This window comes from Eumetopias jubatus, unplaced genomic scaffold (genome assembly GCF_037043125.1).
Source record: "Eumetopias jubatus isolate StellerSeaLion01/CBP00866 unplaced genomic scaffold, mEumJub1_p1.0 scaffold_8, whole genome shotgun sequence".
NCBI lineage: Eukaryota > Metazoa > Chordata > Mammalia > Carnivora > Otariidae > Eumetopias > Eumetopias jubatus.
Genome location: NW_028274814.1, coordinates 3,010,425 through 3,034,023, shown reverse-complemented (window position 1 = coordinate 3,034,023; position 23,599 = coordinate 3,010,425).

The window sequence follows — 23,599 nt, the reverse complement described above, 5'->3', positions numbered from 1 at the left end:
AATTCTCATTCTTTTCCATCTACTTTGTTAATGATTTTTCCTCCAAATTTGGCTTTACTTTTTGTATGGCCTGACTTTTCTTCTGTGTGGTAGGCTATTATGGAAATCACAGCAACAATTTACTCAGTAAAACTGTCTTAGCCAAGTAGAAAGATTTTTTTTCCCCCCTCAAAAACTCTACTAATTTGTGGTGATAACAATCTTTCACATCTTGAGAGTTTGGAGAAGAAATGCAAAAATATATGATTGCCAAAAAACATGGTAAATTCCCTTTTGTGTTGCTGCACAAGTATGAATTTACCCCAACCAGACCTCCCATGTTTAGGGACTTTCCTCAAACCCCTTGACTTTTTAAGATTATGAAATGTGTTCTGGGTACAACTCCCATAAGTATCCACACCCTCCCACTCCATGAAAGAGACAGAACATCTGCTCCTCAGCTCTCTGGGAAAGTATATTTAATTATTGGATACTTTCCTTTTCAAAATGGGGCTTGCTTCCTTTCTTTCTTTCTTTTTTTCTTTCTTTCTTTCTTTCTTCTCCTGGGCAAAAGCAAAATAAAATCAGCCCTTTGATGTTTAAATCAGGTAATAGCATCTGTATCAACACAAATAACAGCTAAGAGCATAAAAGTGTGTCTTCTCTACTTGCTGAGAAGCAGAAGTCAGCATCAGGCATTGGTTTTCTCAATATCCGTGCAATGACACTAACTTAGGAGACTTCTAGAAGCAAGGGATGCTGAAAATGGGACAGTGGGGGAGTAACGGAAGATTATGAAATCTTGCAAACTTGATTATGGAAACTTGCAGAATCTTACCCATAATGATCAGCTTTTGTTTCTCAATCCTAGCAGAATCTATCAGAAAATTGAGTGTGTGTGAGAGAGAGAGAGAGAGAGAGGAGACATGATATTGAGGGAGACAGGGAAAGAAACTACGCATGTGAGTCTTCTTCCTAAAAAAACTTAATGCCTTCCACATCATGGTATAAAAGACTGATAAAATGAGAAGCAGAGATTTCACTGGAGTAAATCTTTACCAAAAAAGAAAAAAAAAAAAAAAGTCAAGCAAGTGTGGGTCTGGCATCATTCACACTTAAACAACCAAGGAACAAACAATATTACAGATTTTTGTAAGAAAATTTTTTTTTGCAGTTTTGTAGTTTCCTAGTGTCTTATTTGTTTTAAATCTTCCTTCTTCAAAAACAAACAAAAACGAGCCAAAAAGAAGTTTGCTTTTGTTTTAGCAGGAGCAGGAGAGGACAAAGGTTTCAACTGAGTTCAATCAAATGAGTATCTTGTGAACCACTTCAAAGCCCGACAGAGTTCCTGCCCTCACGAAGTGGACGTTTCCTGGGGAGACGTACAATTACAGACACTGCACTTCAGCTGTCACCGGAACGACTCAGAATCGGAGGGACAGGTCAGGTGGGTCCCCGAGAAGGGATACCCACGCGGGTTTCCCAAACTCCGCTGCCCTGCACAGGGAATCTCTAAGACAGGACTTATGCTCACAAGTTTCCCTGGGGGAGAGCGCAGCCAGCGGCGCACCCCTGCCCCCAACCCACCCCCCGCGGGCTCCGGCGGGAGGAAGGCCGCCCAGCCCGTAGCGCAGGGGGGAGGTGAGAGGGGCACAGGTTTGGAACCGCGGCGGCCGGCAGGTGACTAGCACTGAGGGACGGAGATGAGGCAGCCAAAGCAGGAGGGGCGCGGTGCGTTCCCCTGCGGGGGCCGTACTTTCCCCACAAGGCCGCTGCGGGGGCAGGAAAGGGAAGGAGCCGCGGGGGCGGTGGTTGGAACACGGCAAGGGAGGGAGGTGTCCCGGAGCCCTCCTCCCGGAACCACGGCCCTCTCCAGGGGTTCTCAACCGCCCAAAACCAGTTCTGTGGCCCTTGTTGCATTTTTTTTTATCTCCCCCACACTTTCCCTTTTATCTGTGCCCCCGCCCCCTCCATTCACCACTGGGGAAAAGAGATGAGGTGTTAATATGCTTATCGTTGGGGGTCAGCTGGGACACTCCCACTTGTTCACCCGCACAAAAGACATGGACGCAGCTTCACCAAAGAGGAAAGTGATGCAGCCCTAAACTCCTTCCACTGGGCCCCTCTCAGGCTTCCCCGTATGACTCTTAACTCTACCTAAGGCTACTCTAGATGCTGGCACTTGTAAGTAAATATTATGGTTTGTTTGAGCCCTCTCCCTCGGACAATGGTGGTACCCATGTGCCTAAAACATGCCACATGACAATATACATACTGTCCTCCCTTTGTCGTAGGACCATATCCTCATGCTGCAAATCTCCGTGGCTTTATTAGAGTTGAAAGGTAACAATTTGAGTGCCCATGACAGTAAAGGCTGAACTCTAGCTCCTCAGGAGCCCTCTTGACTTCTCAACCACAAGAGAGGAAAGGTAGGGTCTTTGGTCTTCGGGTTCTAGCCAGCCTCACCTCCCTGCTAAGATTCATGATGCTAGCCCACCTAGCAAAACTGGCCGTCGGGAACAGACGTCAGATAGAAGATTTAATAAGAACATTTAGTGGTAACAGGTCAAGAGATAGATCTTTTGAAAACCACAAATTTCTCCCTAAGCCTCTGTTTAAGTGAATACACTTGCGCTAATAAGAAGTGAGGTTTCACTGAGCAGAGAAGTAAGTGCAAGAAAACCAACCTCTGGATAACAAAGGTTATTGTCTATACCAGTCACCTCATATAAACTAAACTGCACTGGGGGGACGATGTAAAGACATTTCCCTCTGTCCAGAAGGTTTTTAAACAGGACCATTGTTAAAGGAATTATTCAGGGTAGAGAATCCCAACTTAAACATACCTCTGGACATTGGCCAGAAGGTCACTCATTATCCACACAGATTCTTGTAGCTCTATCTGGTGTTCCCGATCTTTTTTTAAAGATTTATTTATTTATTTATTTATTTTAGAAAGAGAGCACAAGTGTAGGGGGGAAGAAAGAAACTCAAGCAGACTCCATGCTGGGTACAGAGCCCAACATGGGGCTCTATCCCAGGACCGTGACATCATGACCTGAGCTGAAACCAAGAGTCAGATGCTTAACCGACTGAGCCACCCAGGTGCCCTGGTGTTCCTGATTTTAATAAGCCTCCATACGTTTCTCCAGAGAGAGCTGGGGACCCAAGATGAAGAGGAGAGTGATCAAAGAATGACCCAAAACTTTGTTTTCTACTCTAAGTCTATCCCAAACAAAAAATTTGAACCCAAAATCGAAAGATAGTCTCCTCTACCCAGAAGTATTTTCTCTTAAAGCCATGTCAGTATGTTGGAAAGAGTGTTCATAGTTTGAAAACATTTCATAAAGTTCATTATTAAGATCTAGAAATGTATTTTGGTGAAAGAAAGCTTTCATACAACAACTGATCCCAAGGGGTATGTAGAAGTATCTTTGCATTAGAATCTTGTTGTGGGAAGAAAAAAAAAAAAAAATCCCTCAGTGTGAATTGAGTTACTGTTCTATGGCTGTAGTTTAATTTGTTGAATGAAGCCCGATCCAGATTAAAAGTAAAGCAATTCAAAATACAAATCTAAAAGATGAGCTCCTGCCTGAACTCTCTAAAAAAGAGAAAACCTAACACATAACCAAAGCACCACAGTTTCAAGCTATTCTTCCCAGGAGATGGAAAGAAAAATGGAGCAATAAACAGAAACAGAGAAATACAGGAGAGAGTAGGAAGTCAGAATATTCTGTTATCCATGGGCTGAGAGCTTGTCTATGTCTCACACTTCAATTGAATCCGAATTCTGAATGTAAGTGAGATAGAATAATAACTCTTTACTTGGGTGTTTGATACAGTCTAAAGCTGGTGAATATGGATTCAGAAACATCTGTCTTCAACATCATCTGTCTATGGCTTGCCTTAGACTAAAATCTTGGGTGGAACTAACTAATAGCTCCAGTCATGCAAGCCAATGCCTCCAGGGATAGGAGGTGAGAACACAGAAATATTAATACAGCCATCAGAGAAACGACTCGAAGCCAGCAGCTGACACTGTTTAGTCTCACTGACTTATGAGGACTGGGTAGTTTTAAAAGTGAATTATGAAAGTGGTTAAGGGCTAGCTTGAGGAAAATGTTGGCAGGTATCAAAACCAGACTGCTTGTGGCCACTTCTAAGATTTCAGTTGACATGAGTTTGTGGTTGAGGAGTCAAGAGGGCTCCTGAGGAGCGAGAGTTCAGCCTTTTCTAGTCTGGTGCCAAATCCAAGCAAGGCATGAAAACCAATTTTTATAGTCAAAGACACCGCCAGTATATAAAGTTTTATAATCTGATGTGTACTACATGATCCTTGCTGTTTAAATTTCCATCATGCTGAGAATGCAGAATGGAAGTCACCGAATGAGGCGGGCAAGTCTAGACCTGCTCAGGGCCCAGGGGTTAAAAAGTTTATATGAGTAATTACTTAGGCTTTCAGCCTGAATAATTCAATATCAGAATCAGGGCTGGTCCTAAAGAGAGAAGCCAGGGCATGAGAAAAGCTGGAGAGAGAGGAAGGCATGTGCCTATATATATATATATATATATATATATAAAATTGCCTCAGCTGAGTTGGTTGGTTCGTTTGATTTGTTTTTTTTTAAGATTTTATTTATTTATTTTGACAGAGAGGGAACACAAGCAGAGGGAGTAGGAAGGGGAGAAGCAGGCTTCCCGCTGAGCAGGGAGCCCAGGACCCTGGGATCATGGCCTGAGTCGAAGGCAGATGCTTAACAACTGAGCCACCCACGCGCCCCTGGTTTGATTTGTTTTCCATACCTTATCACTAAATTGTTCTTTGGAAGGAATGGAGGGGAGCTTCCTAATACGGCCAACTACATCAAGAATACTAACATATTTTTGAGTCATCTCTCTGTCTCTTCCACACTAATCGGTTTCAGTTTTACTCTATGCACAATTGCAGTTTTGTGCCTTCTCTTCATCAACCTGGGAACTTATTTTTTCTCTTTTTCTGAACCCGATGCACAGTTTCCTGATCTCCTTTTTCTTTATCTCTTTGTCTTATTAGACCAATCCTTCAGTAACTTTTGTAGAAAAGATGCATGTTTTGAAACTTCAACATGTCTTTAAGCATCCTCACTTATGAGGTGCCTGGGTGGCTCAGTTGGTTAAGTGTCTGACTCTTGATTTCGGCTCAGGTCTTGAGATCAAGCTCCAAGTCGGGCTCTGCTCTCAGCAGGGAATGCTTGAGATTTTCTTTTTCCCTATCCCTCTGCCCCTCCGCCCACAGCATATGTGTGTGCTCTCTCTCTAAAAAACAAACAAAAAATCCTCTTTTATTTGCTAATTTGACTTGATAAAGAATTCCAGGTTGGAAAACATTCCTTCAGAATTTTAAAGACATCGTTATATTTTTTCCAGCTTCCACTGTTATAACTAAGATGTTTGGTTCACTTCTAAAACTCAGTTGTGTGTATCTGTGTATATGTGTGTGTGTGTGTGTGTGTGTGTGTGTGTGTGTTTGGTTTGGTTTGGTTTTTAATCTATAGAAGCTTGTGGGGTTTTCTTTCCTTCCTCTTGCTCTGAAATTTCATAATAATGAATGTTGGGTGTTTTGTTGTTTGCCGGTGTTTGTAATTTATTACTTTGGAAACTCAGTGTAGAAACTCATGTTCTTCAGCTTTGAAACTTTTTCTTGAATTATATCTTTGATAATTTTCTCCTTTTTTCTCTGTCTCTCTGGAATTCCTATTAATTCAATATTTTATTTACTGGATTGAGCCTCTACTTATCTTCTTTTATGAGAATAAAAGTTGTCTTTTTTTTCTTTCTTATACATTTTGAACAATTTTCAACCTTATCTTTTTGCCTTTCTATTAAATATCTTATTTTAATTTTGCTGTATTTAATTTCTAACAGCTCCTTCCTGTTGGAGACTACTCTTATTTGGTAAATGCAGTATCTTCCTTTTCTTGCTGAGGATAATACTTATTGAGGCATTTGTTTTGCTTTAGTTTGAGTTTCCTTTCTTTGAAACTCCTTTTTTTCTTTCTCTGGGTTTGTTTTACCTTTCCTGTTGGAGTCCCTTCTAAGGAACTGGTGATGCTTGGCTGTCACTCATATTTAAGGGAGAGGAACTAGAGCACTAATTTTAACCTCAGTGTGCCTCAGTGGGGTTTATGAGCTTTGCATTCGGGAGTGCCAAACAGGGACCAGTCTTTTCACTGGATGGTCCCAAATATCAGTATCAACAAGTCTTTTTTTTTTTGCTTTTGTGGGCCAGTTTCTCCAGAGAGAACTCTTCCGATGTCCAGTTACTGCCAGGGTGCTGGGGACCTCTTCAGGGAAGTAAGACATACTCACTGAATGCCCTCCTGGCGCTACTGCAACATACTGCATGTTTAGCTGCCCCTGGTGAGCGAGAATCCAGGTTCTCTGCTCCAGTTTCTACAGAGATTATGCCGGCCTCTTGCTCAGGTTGCCAGGAATAGTCACCCAGCTGGGTGTGAGAAAGGGGAGACAGGGTTCTAACTGCTCCATAAACAGAATTTCCAGCCTGCTGAAATACCTTTCCTGCCAACTCTTGAGCCTGTCCCAGATTCTATGCAATAATAAAAGGACTCCTCATTGTCATTCCTCTCTGATAAGTCTCTTTCTGAGTCCTCTCTGCTTCCCATCTTCCAGAACTTCATTGATACTTCTAGTCCACTCTTTGCCCTCTCTTACTCTGCTTGTCCTTTGGTCTTAAGCCTTTTAAAATTACTCATGGTCAGCTTTGAAAAACTTGGGAAGGAAAAGAGGCAGCCATGTGCATTCAGTCTACCATGGCATTTAATAATGTTACATATTTTACTATCCTTGTTCTTAATACATAATAATATTATTAGCTAACATTGCTGTTATAATACCCATTGCTCATGTCCTCCAGTCACTGTGAGTATAAAGAAGTTAAAATAAGGAAGTACTATTGGGGAAAAGTAAAAACATGGGCATGTTTTGTGTAACTCAGCCTGGCTCTGAATAGCTCAGCAATGGAACATTCTTTCTCCTCGCTCTCAACTAAATGGTACCTCTTCCGTGGCTTTCCCCAAGCTTTTTGGGTTCCTTTCCTATGGTAACTTTTCAGTAGGGCCCCTGACTACATTTTGACCTCCCGGTGGCCCTCTGGCTCCTTGCAAGTCCTTCTCTCACAACCAATCTCAGCATTTCCACATTTCCTTCATGTCTTACTGTTTCCACGTGCTCTGGTTGGCTTTCCCCTTGTCAGGTCATCGGCAGGTCTCGATAATTCGGCTCACTGATCACTGACCCAGCAAGGCAGACTTGAACTTCAAATTAAGTCCTTTAATTGTGGCATGTTCTCCCAAGCTCCCCAGAGAAAATTCTCCATGTGGGAGTGAAATAGTAAAAGAAGTAAGAACAAACCATTGTTTTTCAAAACATTTCCAACAATTCCACAAGCAAGCATTGAAGAAAAAATTGGCATGTTAACCCTGGAGGGGTGAGAACCCAGAGTGTTCTACAACCTGAGGTTGTAGATGAAGTCCTGCGCGGGGGTGTCATGGAGCTCAGTGGAGACCTCGAGTGTCTCCTGGATTGTATGAATGGGGAGGAATAAGGATGACCTCTCCCCTTCTTAACTTGGAGTTGTTCGATGGGACAGGCCAAAATCCTTTCTTTGCCTGGAATATGAATTACTGGCCGTTCCCCCATAAACCAACTTTGGTTTATGGGGGGTTTGATACAGGGGCTCAAATTCCTGAAGAAATCTTCAATTTCAATTCCTGTTTCTGTCCATCTTTCTCTCTGAGTACTGCATAATCATCTTGAGAACTGGAATTCTGACTGCAAGTGAGATCTCTGCTCTGCAGAACATTTCCCTTGACTTAGGATCCGTCAGCTTATTTGTGTATATACTACTGAGATGGAAGTGTCCTGAAAAAACAATGCTATGCACTAAAACCACTGGTTTTATGCAGAAGCTCTCAGCCCTCGAGTGAAAGGGTAGAGGAAAAAAAAAATGTAAGGAAATGACAAAGTGACACCACCACCACAAAGCAAAGGCGCAGAGCCTTGAGGTGACATGTGCAAAGGGGTAATTGTTTGGCAACTTCCTTTCTACCAAGAAACAATATACTGTAAGATCAAGCTAGGGAAACTAGACAGTTAATCATCCAGCATGTGAATAAGGTTAAATAATGGAATAACTTAGGTAAAGATGCAATAGTTGGCTGAAAACCTCTGAATGGCAATTGTTTAATACAAAAGAAACACTGGCAACATCTCAAGTCAGAAATCCCTGGTTGATTGAACTCTCCATTCCCACCGTCCCTTAGCAAACCTCCCAGTAAGCTGAGGAGGTTTGCCAGTGCCACAAAATATTTTGGTTTCATGGAAGATTGTTTATCTTGGCTGCTACAGTTCCACATGTCATCCCTTACCTTCTCTTGGGTTGAAAAATACTCAACTCACAGACGAGATAAGAGAAGTTGCCCTTTGGAATAAAATAAAGAAAATACGTTTTGATTTACCAGATATTTCATAGAACGAGTGAAGACTTGCATGTTCCTTAAATGTCCCCTCACCGTCTGTTGCTTTCCCCAACTTTTACCTCCCCCAAAATAGGCCTTAGTAAGCCCAAATAGTGGGAATTTATACCAGCCTTGGACCATTCAGGATATGACCCCCCCCTTTTTTTTTTAAATAGAACGGCCTCTTTTCCCAGTCACAATACTGAGTTAATTGTAATTTCCACCATCAATACCCAATTGCGAGTAAAGTAATAAAAATAACAGAGTAGTTTATCACAGAACTGACTTTCGAATAATTCTTTCGTCCACATTTTTTTTCTGGTAAATACAGGACCTTTGTAATTTCTGTAGGAAAACTGAAGTGATTTATGTAAAAGAAAATATGAGAGGTTTAATAAGTTAGGGGAAATCATAACCAATGAAACAAAAAAGGGACAATGTGGGGAGAGGTATTTAACTAACTAGCCCTCGTTAAAAATGCCAACATGGCCGAAGGTTCCATATCTTTCTGTAAGTGGTGATTGTAAGATATTTTAAAGCTTGCACCACCCTCGCAAAGATGCAGCTGCTGTGCTGTTTTTCTTGGCAAACGTCAGGATCCTTTGTGGGTACTGAATAAACTTGAGCTTCGAAGCTAAGCAACTCTAGAACCAGACTGCTGGATAGTTCTCCCGAGAGTTCAAATATTTGAGTAAAAAAATGTGTGTAAAACTCACTTCTTGTTTGGATGCAAGGAAATATGGACACTTAACCAGGTGTGAAAACATGGCTGAGCTTCTGTAAATGTAGTGTTGGGTATCCCTCGTCTCAAGGGATGATGGGAAATGAGCCTTCCCAGGCCACAGACTCTTGGCAGAAAAACTCAGCTCCCCAACATGCACGAAGAAGTGTCCATCTCTACTTTGTTGACCCGGTTTCCTTGGGGCTTTCAATTAGGAGCACATTCCTTTTCTCCCTTTACTGTTTTCAGGTTTACTCCAGGTCAATAAGCACCTGAAGCTTTTTGGACAGCAAATAATAAGCTTAATCAGCCTCCTGATGAGTGAAAATGCTCTTGGAGTCTTGCAGCACTTGAGCCTTTGGCATTTTCCTATTCAAGATAAGCCTAGATAATATCTGGGATCAAATGTAGTTGATGAGGTTTGAAGTGCCCAAAAGCTTACTCCTTTTTTTTCTTTTAAAGAGAACTTAGCCCTATTACACTCAAAAAATTAGACTATTAAGTACATGGTTTCCTCACTAAAAACTTCTTTTTTTAAACAAGTTTTCTTTAGAACCAAAATATAAAAGTGGCAAAAAAAATTTCTGCAGTAAAGTTAGTTGCTCATGGGATGCAAAGAGGCTAGGAAGAGAATATTTTAACCTGGCAAACAGCCAAAGTACACACTCTTAATATCTGTAGAAGTTACTAAAATCTTTAATTTGAGGAAGACTGATTAAAAAAAGAATAGTTTTATAGAGATAAACAATCCATAAACAATGCAAGGGGGCCCTCTCAGATATACAGCACCCATGACTTTCTTTGGTAAATTAACCTAGTTCAAGTTACTCTTTGTAAATAAAAGAATGCCTTAACCATTTTATTTTTACTTATAGTTGATAAAATTAAATCCATATTTCTAGGGTTCTTTTTTCTATCTATCCTTCTGTCTACTAGGTAGTCCCAGGCACTCTGCATGATTCCTCACTCAGATGGCTTGCAGGAGACCATCACTTTTCCTGATTACTACAGCATCGTTCAGTGCACTGAAGTCATCGTCCTTTCGAGACGTATTTTACGCTATCACTCATTGTTAATGGATAGATGAAAACATGCACAAGTCAAATATATTCCTTGTGAAAGAGCTAAGAGCCTCCTTTTTCTAGACAGGGTCTCGAAGGCCTTGGATGGAACAAAAGAGGAAGATCTGAGTCAGCCCATTAAAGGGGGAACTTGTTTCAGTAAACCTGGCAACGAAGCCATCTGCCTAGAAGAAACACTTTCTGAGGCACCTGAATTGCATTGTCCTTGACTAGCTACTGCTTTCAACTTCTGCTGCAGACTTGCAAGCATGACTTCCTCCCGAGCCGGTTTCCTTTGCCTGCCTCTGATCCCCCACAGCCCAAGATCCACCGTCTGCTCTGCACATGGCTGAGGCTCGCCCAGGGGCATGCCAGAGAATGGTTGCCTCCTCGCTACTTCATAATGATGATGAAAGTGTATAGCCATAAAGTAAGCATTAATTGGGACAAAGTGGAAATCATCTCTGTGGTACCATGGGGAAACTGAGGAATGATGCATATCCTTGTCAAAATTCACCTGCCAACAGACCTTGGAGATAAATATAAAGCGAGTTGGGGTTTTAGACAAAGCCAGGGAGTGTCGGTTTGAAAAACAAAGCAGTGTCATGAAGGCTGAAGTCCCCACCAAATAATAATGTTTCAATTCAAGTAAATTTAACTTACTCAATATTAGATGTTATAGGAACCCAGAGAGAAAAAGATGACTTCTGATTAGAACGTTGGGAAGACGTATGAAGAAGGTAGCGCTAGAGCAAGATTTTGAAGATGAGGCTGAACGTGGGCTCCTCACAAAAGGATGTGAGAAGGAACTCGTGTGGGACAGAAGGACCAGTGGCAGCAAAGGCAGAGGCAGAAAGAGGAATTGGTGTAGCACGGAAGGGAGGAGAGAAGCTGGAAAAGCAGTTTGAAGGCCCTACCTTGGTTGGTCTGACTTCCACGCTTCTTCTGTAGACAAAGGAAAGTCTTTGACGGTTTCTGAGCAGGAGATTGTCAGAATCAGAGCAGCGTTCTCAAAAAGTGAATCTGGCCATGCAGGTGGATTGGGGTGGAGAGAGGAAGGACAGCAGCTAGGTGGCTGGTACAGTAATCCTCAAGTGAGGTGAGGGTCTGAGTCACAGATGATGTGGGGCTGGAAGTGGGGGGCAGACAGGAGAAACAGAACAAAGGATCGGTCACAAAGACCTGGACATGAGCTGGCCCTGAGTGGGGAAGAAGGAGGCAACTACAAGGTCACACTGAGGTTGCAAGCCCACGTGACCAGGATGGCTCCATCACTAAGCATGGTCACAAGAACTTGTCTGAGATATATTTCACTTAAAGGAACATCCAGGCATCTAAGTCCAGCCTTGAAAATAGGGGACTGTGGGAGGAAAAAGGGCTAAGAGCCAGAAGTGGTGGTGGGGCAGGGGTCTGCCATAAGGTGGGACCCCAAGACAACTAACATAGTGTTGCTCACTTAATCAGTATCAATTGATAAGTATTAATTAAATGAAAGAGAGTAGAGAAGGGGAGAAATATATCAATATATATTTACAAGCCCCACTTGTAGCAAAGATTGAACTCAGTGAAATGCAGATACAGGTAAAGGTTGAAAAGTATAAGAGACCTGAGGAAGTAGGTACTCTAAAAAGCTTAAATCGAGAGTATTTCTGCCATCTAGAACTTACTTAATAAGATAGACATACCATGATGTAATTGTATCACAGAGCATAACTTGCATTAATGAACTATGGCAACCACTCACAGAATCCAAGAATATTTTTTAAAGTACCAAGAGTACTGCTTTGCTCAATAAATTATGTAATCAAAATGAACCTATGGCATTCTTCTAAAGTAGTGGAATTTCTGAATCTGAGAATCCGGGCACCCTGCTGCCAGACATGGCTCATCACACAGGAAGTCCAATAGTTTGAGTCTCTCATTGAGAACGATGCTTCTGTTCACCAATTGTTGTAAATAGTTTTGTTTTGTTTTGTTTTTTCTTCCTCCTAAACAGCTAAGTTGGAGACAATGGTTATTTCTCCAAGCACTTGATTTTTTTCTCTCTCATTTCTTAAGAGGTTGGGTGCTAGTGGAAGATAAGCGTGTGTACTTGTCCAAAAAATTGTCAGTAGCAGAAAAGAAGTGGGGAATGGTGATAATATTACCAATTTGTATTTAAATAGCATCCTTTCATGGAAGAGCTGAGAATGATCTTAGAACTATTTCATTACACCAGCATACATGGAAAATATTATGGTATTCATGTTATAGATTTTTTAGCTTAGTCAATAAAACTTCCTGTACACTACCCATAAAGAGCATTACTAGGGTGTCAACTTTTAAACCCAAGCCCTCTTTGGTCAGTTCTTTCTAAACCTCCAGAGTAAATACATCATCTGAAATGATTTTCACCAAAGTTCCCTTGGCTGCAGAACTAAACAGGATTAATAATTTGAAGAATCATGGTTTTTCATTTTCGAAGAAAATAATTTCGCTACAGGAGTGACAGTGGGAAATCGAGGTACAAAAGAGGGAGTGAGCTGGGTAAGCAGAGATGGGAGTTACGTGACCATATGCAAAATTTAGTTCTTACCTATAAATAAACAAACAAAAAGAAAAAGGGCATTCCAATTCTGTCAGTGAAGTCCGGAAATTTCTGAGTTACTCCTCACCTCTACTCAAGCCAGCTGCCAAGGATAAGGTAAAATGAGTTCCAACTAATGGAATTCATAAATCATTTGTTAAAGTGTGAGCATCTTTCAATTTCAACATTCTTTTGTGTGATTCTCAAACAACTTGGCAGCTAAGGCATTTAAAATACCTCTCAGCCACTGTCACCTCACTGCCACAAATCTTCAAAGGAAGGAGGAGATGGGGGCACTAACCATTCTGCCTTGCCGGGCTACTGAGGGATTTCCCCAAAGGCAGATGGTAGCAGAGTCAGGATCAGTCCCTGTTTTGAAAAAGGAGTCAGTAAAGGTGAAAAAGCACAGCTCAGACAGCCTTCCATTTAGTCCTCAGATATTCATAGAGGAGCTACTTTGATGAGGGATTCAAAAATGAGTAAAACAGAACTCCTCTCCTCAGAAGACTAGCTCAAGGGAGGAACTAGGGAAACTACCCATTTGTTGCCACCATTGGAAATAGTGGGCCAAGGGACTCTGCTCAAGGCCACCTGGGCTATTGTAATCTTCCTACTACAGCTTCTTCTCAACCTACGTGAAGTGACAGGGCAAAGTATGAATTATTTAGTTCATGTTGGCCCCACTCCTTTCTCTCTTTCCAATGCTGCTTGCTGTCCTTGCCCTAGCCACGTCAGAAGCACTGGCACCTAGCTCACACCTCCCTCTCTCTCTCCCAGGAGAGGGTCTGAAGTCAGTCATTCAACAAGAACTGCCGTGTGGTTCTCTTGTGATTAGCGCACAGCAATGCATCTTGAACAAGGGGTAGTCACTCTAAAGTAAGGAGGCTGATTTTCTTGCATGACTTATGGAAAGCCAGGTCCTCCATTACTTTAGAGCAACCACTGCCTCCAACCTTAGCAAGAACTTAAGTCCCAGGGATGCTTGCACTCAAAACTTTGGTCTTAGTCAGCCTGGGCTGCTATAACAACTCACCACACTGAGTTGTTTAAACAACAAATATTGATTTCTCATGGTTCCCAACATTGGAAAGTCTGAGATCAAGGTGCCTGCATGGTCAGGTTCTGGTGAGGGCCCTTACTGGTTTATATTTCAGCCATCTTCGTGCTGTGTCCTCCCATGGTAGACAGCAGAGAGAGAAAGGAAGCTCTCTCCTGTGTCTTCTTATGAGGGCACTAATCCATTACATGAGGGCTCCACCCTCATGACCTGCTGACCTCCCGAAGGCCCCACCTTCCCATCACATGGGGGTTAGGATTTCAACTTATGAATTTGGAGAGAATATATTCAGTCCATAAGCAGCTTTGTTGCCACTGAAGCTATTTCACGAATTGTGAGCTGGTGGGTGGGGTGGCAAGTTTGGGGAAAGGGCCCTTCTTAATCCTTGGAAAATCACTCCATTCACTCGAGCACATCCATTGTTCTACCTTTGAGCCTGCACTCTCCCTCACTATGATTACGGTACCCGGTAGCCACCATGGCTGTTTGTATTTAAATTAATTAAAATTAAATGAAATTTAAAATGTAGAGTTTCAATCACTTTAGCCATATTCCAAGGGCTTGCTGCCTTAGGCAACAAAGAACATTTCCATCTTTGCAGAAATTTCTATTGGACAGCACTGCTCTGAACCCACATTCAAACCATGGCTGAGGATCACTTTCAGATGTGAAGTTCACACAGCAGCAATTTAACTATTTATATAAAAAATCAGCCACAATAAAAAAATTTAAGCCATAATTATACAAGACAGTTTATTCACCCACACATAAAAAGACCAGAGACAACATTTTTCATTATACACCAAAGAAAGAACATAAAGACTTCCTAGAGACAGTAAGAACTGAACTGAAATGAGTTAGGAAAGAAAACAACTTATCTTTTCAACAGGCTTAGTCTCTGGAGATCTATGTAAAGAGGTACTTCATAATTATAATAGTCCTCACACAGTACTCTAAAATGCACATAAATATTTTAATCCATATATTGTTGCTTCAGTGTCTAATAAAAACACATATGGGATGCCTGCAGAGTTAAAATTTGGTACATCATACATAAAGCACGAGACAATCCCAGCCAATCAGTTATGGGGCCATGAAGTACAATACCCAGAAGCAAAATGGGTAGCCCTTAGTAAAAAGAAATGTCATGTGACAGCGCTCATAAAGACTCTCCTCGTGTTCTAGCAGTGGGGGAGCCTTGTCTTGCCTCTTAAAGCCCTGGTTGGTGCTCTCTTGTTGGCAGCAGAATAGCGGCTCTTCCAGACCCGGGACGCTCTTGGCCTTTTGCTTTCTGTGGGTCTTCTCTGCAGCTTGCCAACAGCCTGGCCAGCGTGGGCTGAAGAGGCTACAAAGGTGGCAGCGAGGTAGAGCTGTGAACTGCAAGACAATGAGATTTTGAGAATAACCAGCTTGGAGGCTGAACTTCAGAAAGAAACCTATTTCCATTTCTGAAACTCCTCACCCCAACCCCAGTGTGGATTCCCTCTCTATTTCGAAACCATCACTGAACAGAATGATGAAATTCAGAAGTGCAGAAGGGAGGAAGCCAAGCATGAATTCTATAGGAGGTCCCTCCCGCTTCCTCGCTTCTTCACCAGATTCCCAAAGCTAACTCCCCTTTCCCAGGGTAATTCACACCAAGGGCAGCTTACCACTCCTTGGCACACTGAGTCAGTTTCTCCATTTTAGGTATGAGCTAAAATCCATCCCAAAGATCCTTGGTCTGCCCTACCTGCACCCCCACATCACACTAACTCTCCCGGCAGCCCATCATGAGACCTGAAGAGTAAGCATTTACAACTGCAGCAATCAGTCAACACATATTTATGGGCACCCCTTAAAGACCCAAGCTCCTTGCCTTCATGAAGGCTCCAGACAAAAGAACTCTCTTCTTAAAAACGCAAAAATCTGAGAAAGGAGACTGGCATATAGTCACTAAGGCCTTAGCCATTGATGACTGAGTATCTAAAGTTGACAGTGTGGGGAGGGGGTTTGAGGGGCCCAAGGAGGCCATATTCGGTTGGAATGGCCGTGGTAAGACACTGAAAGGAGGAGGAGAAGGATCATGAAGGTCCCACCTGGCATAGCTGTGGTTATGTGTGTGGCTTGAGCCCCCCTCCATTTCACCAACAAGAAGCTTCTGGGGGTCAGTCACATGCATCTTTTCCTTTGTTTTCTCCTTCAGTTTTGTTCATGGTTTCCTCAAATATTTAAACACATTTCTACCTAAAAATTACACTTAGAGCATCGATTAATTCTCTATAATTCATATTAAGACACAGCTGCTATAAGTGCAATATTTGTGCCTCTCCAAAATTCATGTTAAAACCTAGCCCCCAGTGTGATGCTTTAGGAGGTGGGGTCTCTGAGAGGTGGAGTAGGGCCTGAGGGTGGAGTCATAATGAACGGGAGAAGTTGCCTTATAAAAAAGGCCTCAGGGAACAGCTCCCTTACCGCTTCTGCCATGTGAGGCACCAAGAAAGCGGTCATCTATGAACCAGGAAGCAGACTTTCACCAGACACCAAATCTGTCAACACCTTGATCTTGGACTTTCCAGCCTCCAGAACTGTGAGAAATAAATTTCTGTTGTTTAGAAGCAACCCAGTCCCTGGCATTTTACTACAATAACCTGAACAGACTAAGACAAGAGCCCTAAAACAGTAAACCTTCCTCTTTATCGTCCTCTACTCATGACAATAAGTAGCATATCATCTGTGGTATCCGCTCTAAGATGGCTCTCATGCTCAAAGGGAGAGGTGTCAAGACAAAGCTGATTGGTTGGGAGATACCTCCAAGCACTTGCTTGTCTTCCAGACTGGATAGGAACACTGTACTGAAAAAGATTACACAGGGCTGAGCATGTTTTAAAGCTCACAGGCAGAGGTAGGTAAGATCAGCTACAGAGCTGCTCTGTGACTCCAGTAAGATGACAATTTTAATTGCACTTGGCAGATGAGCTAATTATGGTCAGAGAAAGTTAGCACTGGGCTTGCGATGAACGACACATTTTTTTTCTGGGAAACACAGCACACAGGTGACCTCCTTATGCAATTCAAGTGTTTCTTCAAGAGTTTGGAAAGATATTTAAACCAAAAGAGTTCAAGATAAAGGGGAAGGGGGGAAAAAAAGAATATCTGTGTGCGACTGTGAAGGTTGAGTGGTGAGCAGGAAGTGGAGTTCAAAAGAGGTAGAATAATGGCTCACAAAAGGCAGCAATAAGTGGGAAGAAGCAATTAATTGGATCAGTCTGTTAAGGCTCAAAACAGTCTGATAGAAAGACGACGTAATATCCTGATTCCCGAGTTAGGATCCCAAATCTCCCATATGACTAATAATTAAGGCCAGCTCTTGGGAAATAAATTCTTGTATTTGTATATTCAAAAGGGGGAATGCAGTTAGCCCTTTGACCTTACTCCAAACTTTTTTAGGGGGTAAATTCTTTAAGATCCTCCAGAAACTGTTTGGAAGCACTCTATATAACCATGACGAATGTAAGGTCCTCATGAAAGGTCCAGGAAACAGCCTTTGCTTCCAAATGTCCAGCCACATCCTATACAACCCCCAGAGTTCGCTTTTGAAGACTCAACTGCTAGCCTCAGAATGTACATCAGGAAGGCTTACCGACGATATTGTTGGGTTTTCTATTTCTTTCTCCATTTTGTGACCCAATATTTATACTTGCAGGCACAGACACACATACACTAAAGCCACCAGGAATGTTAGCAGGAGCAGGAAAACTAGTTCCGCCACTAGTTCCGAGCAGTGGCGAAGACCAGACCAGTGGTTTGGATCTCAGAATGGAAAACATGCACCTCGTCTAGTTCCCTTCCCCACTCTCACCTGGGCAGAAGCCAGAGGAAGAATGACCCCGGTCTCTGTCAAGAGTTACTAGCACAACTGTGCTCAGTGTAGAAGGTTCTTTTCATGCAGTTTTTAAACTGGAAAATGACCCTGCCTTCACCTTTGGGGAGGCGAGTTATCCAATTCTGTGACTAGGAACGAAATAAATGACAAAAGGTCATTGAAGTGGGTGGCACGGACAGCTTGAGAAATAAAAAGAAAGAAGTCAAGGGTTCTTCTCGGCCCTCAGTAGCAAAAAGGGAACCATGAAGTGTTCCCAGTGTTAGGGAGAGACAGTGGAGGATGCAGTGCACTGTGGGTAGGGTGGGAGAAGTCGGCCAGTGGGAGTCAAGAGCTGAATGACATCACCAGGGGCGGTCTGTGAAGGAGGGTTCCGTGTGGAGAACAGCTGGAAGCAAGGCACTGGCAGAGACCAAACCAAAGGTTTAAAGAGCCCAGGGAATAAAAGGCAGCTTCTGGTCGGTATTCAACATCCTTCAGAATCGGCTGTCGTCACGCATAGGGCAGTAGGGGTGGGGGAGGGCCTCAAGCCCCAGAAACTGATTTAGTAGGTCTGGGCTGGGGGCAACAAATGTGTATGTCTAACAAACTCCGAGGTGGTGTCCGTGCTGCCGGTGCTGGAGATAGACACATTTTTGCAAGAAAGCTTGGCTGATATTAAAGACGGAAATATTAGAGGAAACTCAGCCTCCGTGTCCCTTTACCAGGCAGTGCAATGGCATATTCCATTAAGCCACGTGATAGAAAATAATGTTGACTTGCTAGCAGGTGAGAAGCATCGTTCTGTCCAGGGGAGCCCATGTTCCCAGGAACTAGCAGAGAGGGCTAACTGCCAGGTGTTGGCTCTCTGTGATAGAGCCATCTCTGTCATAAGGGTCCTATTGGGAAAAGCTTGGTTCAAATATATACACAGCTTTTTGAACACTTCCCTAAATTAATGGAAACCCATGTTATTCTGTTATCCCACTTCTTCATGTTCTCAGCCTTTAAGACAAATCAAGATATCCCTGCGTATAATACCAGAAATTTTTGTCTCCCCTTCGTTGTAAGCCATGGCTTATAGCTAGGCCTATTAAAAGTCCTTGGAGACTTTTGCCCACCTGTCAAGAGAACCAAGAATCACATTAGCTCTGGAAAGAGAGCTGAGATTGTTCCACACATTGGCTTTGTTGGGTGTTGAACTTGATTTGGTGGTGATGGGCTCAGGTGCTCTCAAAGGGAAATTGCAGGGATATACACAATACTTTCAACTGAAAAAGTCAATGACTCCCAGACAGGTATATTCTGATTGGCCATCGAAAAATTGTGTCCCCAGGTGATCTGAGCGGAACAGCCACTTTAGCTATTGGTTGAAAAGCCTCACTTCCACTGTAAAACCATTTCAGCACTTGTTCATTAAATGTAAAACATCAAAGAGGATTTGCAAATCTGGAAAACATTTATGAAAAATTTAAATGGGGTGTCACTTTGGCAGTGTAAGTGGCATGAACTGTTTGGTTTTCAACTATTTACAGATGTATCTGACTCTGGGATTAATGCCTATATTTTCCAGGAGAAATTGTGTATGCAAAGTTTTGACCAAATTTGCCTGTAAGAGGAAAATTAGTTTAAATATATATAATATGGACCTATTCTCCTGGATGTAGCATGTCTCTCTGTGTGTATGTGAGAAAGGAGACACACCTTTTTTCAAATTTGTATTATTTTATAGCTCTTGATATCAGAAATTCTGCATCAGAAAATTTAAGAACGTAATGTTCTATCCTCATTTTTGTTTGGAATGCCTAAGTTCCAAAGTTGCCAAATCCTTTCTTCCCTTGTTGATATTTATGTTTGGGAACTTTCTTTAAATAACTATCTGGAAACTGGTCACATAAGACAATGCCAAGAGACAATATGAACTGGGAACATATCTGGTTTTCTACAAGTCTAGAAGTTTTCTTAAATATTGTTTTTCTGCTGGATATTGCAGTAAATCAATGATGCTATGACTCAGAGCTTCAACCCTTGGGGAAAAAAAGAGAGACAATTCAACTCTTAACCTAGAATCTTTTGAAAGACTAAGTGTTTTCTGAATTTCCTATTTTAGGTATTATTTATGTCACTTCTTACCCCTACAATGATTTGATGTGACTTACATAAGTATATATAATACTTTTAAAATGAAGCCAAGAAAATGAGGAAAAAGAAAAAATAATTGCCATAAATATACTTCACTAGAAGTCTACTGCATATTGGAATCTGCATTTTCTAGCAGCCAACCCAGAGAAAGAAACACTCTCTGAAAGTATTTTTAAAAAAGCAATTGCTCAGGAAAAGTGTAGTTGGTCCTGGTATTGGTACTAGTAAGATCTTGTGAAAAAATTTTACATGGGTCAATATAGGGAAAACACTCTATAATTTTCTCAATAGCTTTATGATATATTGACTTTTTACTTGAGTTTTATACATTCCTCAGTGTAGGTCAATGGCTGAACCCTAGAGAAGAGCTCAACAGAGAACGGCACGAGGTGGTAGAATAATGCCTTCCAGAAAATCAGGGCACACTAGCCTGGTTTTAGCTAAGAAGAAAATTTTGTGTATCTAGCAAAACGAAAGTCCTCCCTAGAAACTATTATCTCAAAAACAAACCTTTGAAAAATGTGGAACGATGTCGCACAATCCTCCTCCTGCATACCACTTGGGGAGCTTTCTAAAAATGCAGTCCTCTTAATGATATTTCTGAAATCTTAATCCCCTTTCTCAGTCTTCACGAAGCTTCTCCCTGTCATGGCCCTCGGTCAGGTCATCGTTGCTTCTCTATCTCCTTCAGTCTGGGAATACCTTGGGAAGACATCTCAGGACAACTTGGAATAGTTTAGATAGAATTAAGATTTAGATTCCTAAAGCACACCTCTGACTTTAAAAGTCTTGCTTTCTGGGCGCCTTGGGTGGCTCAGTTGGTTAAGCGACTGCCTTCGGCTCAGGTCATGATCTTGGAGTCCCGGGATCGAGTCCCACATCGGGCTCCCTGCTGAGCAGGGAGTCTGCTTCTCCCTCTGACCCTCTTCCCTCTTGTGCTCGCTCTCTCTCATTCTCTCCCTCTCAAATAAATAAATAAAATCTTTTAAAAAATAAATAAATAAATAAAAGTCTTGCTTTCTTTTACCTACCGGAATAAATGATGACATCTTTGGATCTCAGTCTGCTTTCTCAAACATCCCTGTCCCTCACAAATTCTGCACTTTCCCGTAGCTTTGTCAATGCTCACACTGTTTCCTCTGGGGAACCCTCTCTGGGATCCCACCTCGCGTTCAAGACTAATCCACTGTGTATTCCTCACCTCAATTAGAACAATGTCTTTACCAAAGTTGGAGATCAATTAATATTGAATGAATGAAAAACAAATGAGTGGATAAATGTTCATCTCAGTATCTTCTCTTGGCTTCATTATGCAGGAAAGTAAGTTTTTTTTTCATTATTTTCCATTTGTTTAACTCAATCCTTTCAGAGGAAAACAGACTTTTTGGCCTGCTTTGTCACTCCTTAAAAACCAAAGAGAAAAGCTTTCATATCTGACCCTTCACAGGAAGCAGAAAACCTTTCACATTGTATCCTCTTAAGGAGACCTTGCTTCACACCACGACTCGGAGCCTCTGCGAGGGCAAGTCTAGTCATGACACAGGGAAATCCACAGGATAGGTATTTGCTCAAGATCTCAAGACCAGGCAGCTTCAGCATAAGAGCAATAGCTCAGTGAGGAAAGAGGCATGGGGGTTCAGGAACATCATTCACTCTTCACCTGCCTGCTATTACAGGTGCAGTGACACCACAAGACACTGTGATTTATCAGAGGAAAATAGCCTGGTAATAGGAGTAGAACTAGACCTCATTAAGATGAAGCAGTGTCTGATATCCTTGAGTCAGACAAAAGAGAATATGAAATTGATGTGGTCAGCATTACTGCCAAGCTGCATTTGAAAAGAATCAAATGAAGTGGCAATTGACGGCACTTCAGGAGGAAAATACCCACAAATGAAACAGAACCTTGTTGAATGTAAACCTCTAGTCTTAAATGCATTAAAATATGACTTTGCATTTGATTTCCTTCCACAGTGAGATCATTTAGAACAAATCTATAAAAGGAACAGGGTGTGTACATTTAATATGCTCTTGTCAAAGCCCTACAGCAAAGGGTGGTGGTAGGATTAATTTAATTACCAAACTCTCATCTTCTTAAAATAAGTATGGGCATGTTTCTGGTGCTGGGAAGACAAAAGTGCTTCGTGAAAGGGGGACAGGGGAGTAAGCCTCGTGACTCCTGATTCAGAGAACATTTCTGGCACTGGCCATAGCCCTCAAAGATCCTCAGCTATTGAATAAAGGGGATATCGGTTACCCAAAGTTACTTCACTTTCTGCCACCTCCCAAACGGTAGGTAAGATGGAGGCGTTTGTTTGCAGTGCCCCTTAGCTAGTGAGCTACGTGGTCTGTAAATATGAATAGCCTTTATTCAGGTGAAAGTCTATTCTTGAGTTGCTTCAAAAGAAGATGGTCAACATGACTTTGAGAAGCAAATAGCAACTGGTGGCCTTTCCTCCATGTAAGGTTTGGTATTGCTTGCTGTTGTTCAGTGTTATTTACTGATTAACAGGAGAAAACTTGGTGATCATTTTTTTCCAGCAAAATTATCTTTTTTCATGTTTTCCATGCAAATCTTCCAAAGATACTATACCTCATCTCCCACCCAGGGGATCATCTCTAGTCTTTTAAATTCCATTTTTTTTTTTTTTTTTAAGTAGGCTCCACACCCAGCCTGGAGCCCAACGCAGGGCTTGAACTCACGATCCTGAGATCAAGTGGGACACTTAACCAAGTGAGCCACCCAGGCGCTCCTAAATTCCAGTCTTTGATGTATGCCGCCACCGCTACCATATTTCTAAAATAGCCAAGGAGCAGCATCGGGCTAAGGAAGGCCTTCAGGCTCCTTGGGTTGCCTCAGGGGTCCAATCTATTCCAGAGACCCAACCTTGAGGGACTGCCACAAAGAAGGGAGGGGCCACTGCTCCCTCCTGGCTACTATGTTCCTTCTTCCTTCTTCTGGTTGTTAATTTTTTTTAAAGTAAGAAATTTATGGATTTGAAATAAAGTGAGACCATATTTTAAAAAGCATGAACACATAGCCTACTCCTTAAATTTAAAAACCTCAAGTTAGATATATCTATATGTGATAGATATTATAGTTTTTAAAAATAACTTTCTTAAAAAAATAAAAATGACTTTCTTATTGTTAGACTATTTCTCTAAAACAGAATGTTTTTGTATAGAATAAATCTTCAGAGAGCATCATCTTATTGGACATACAACTCTTCATCAGTCAACTGTGACAATAATAATAAAGGGTGAAGTTCTGTGCTGTGGGAAAAGACAGAGTAAACCAAAAAGTGCAATATGTTCCTGGTAGAGATTTGCTTTGAAACACGACCTATAATAATTGCAAAAGAGGGATCTACTTTCCCATAATTCTTTAGAAACCTAGCTCATCTGAACAGTTGATTTAAAATTAAGAAACAATGGTTTTTTCTAATTTTAATCCTACTTCTTTAAAATAAATAAATTCTTCCAACAGGGGATAGGGGCAATGTGGTTAAGGACAAAACAATGAACTGGCCATGTACATGCAGTTTCAGTTCTGTCTCTGGGTGCCCAGAACTCCAGGATCAGTTACTGAATCTTTCTGATCATTGACAAGGTAAGATTCAACAACTGACTTCTCATGGATTGAGAAAATTTCACAATAATAAGAAGAAGAAAAAGAAAAGTTCTTTTGAAAGATTCTGAATTTTTGTGAATACTGA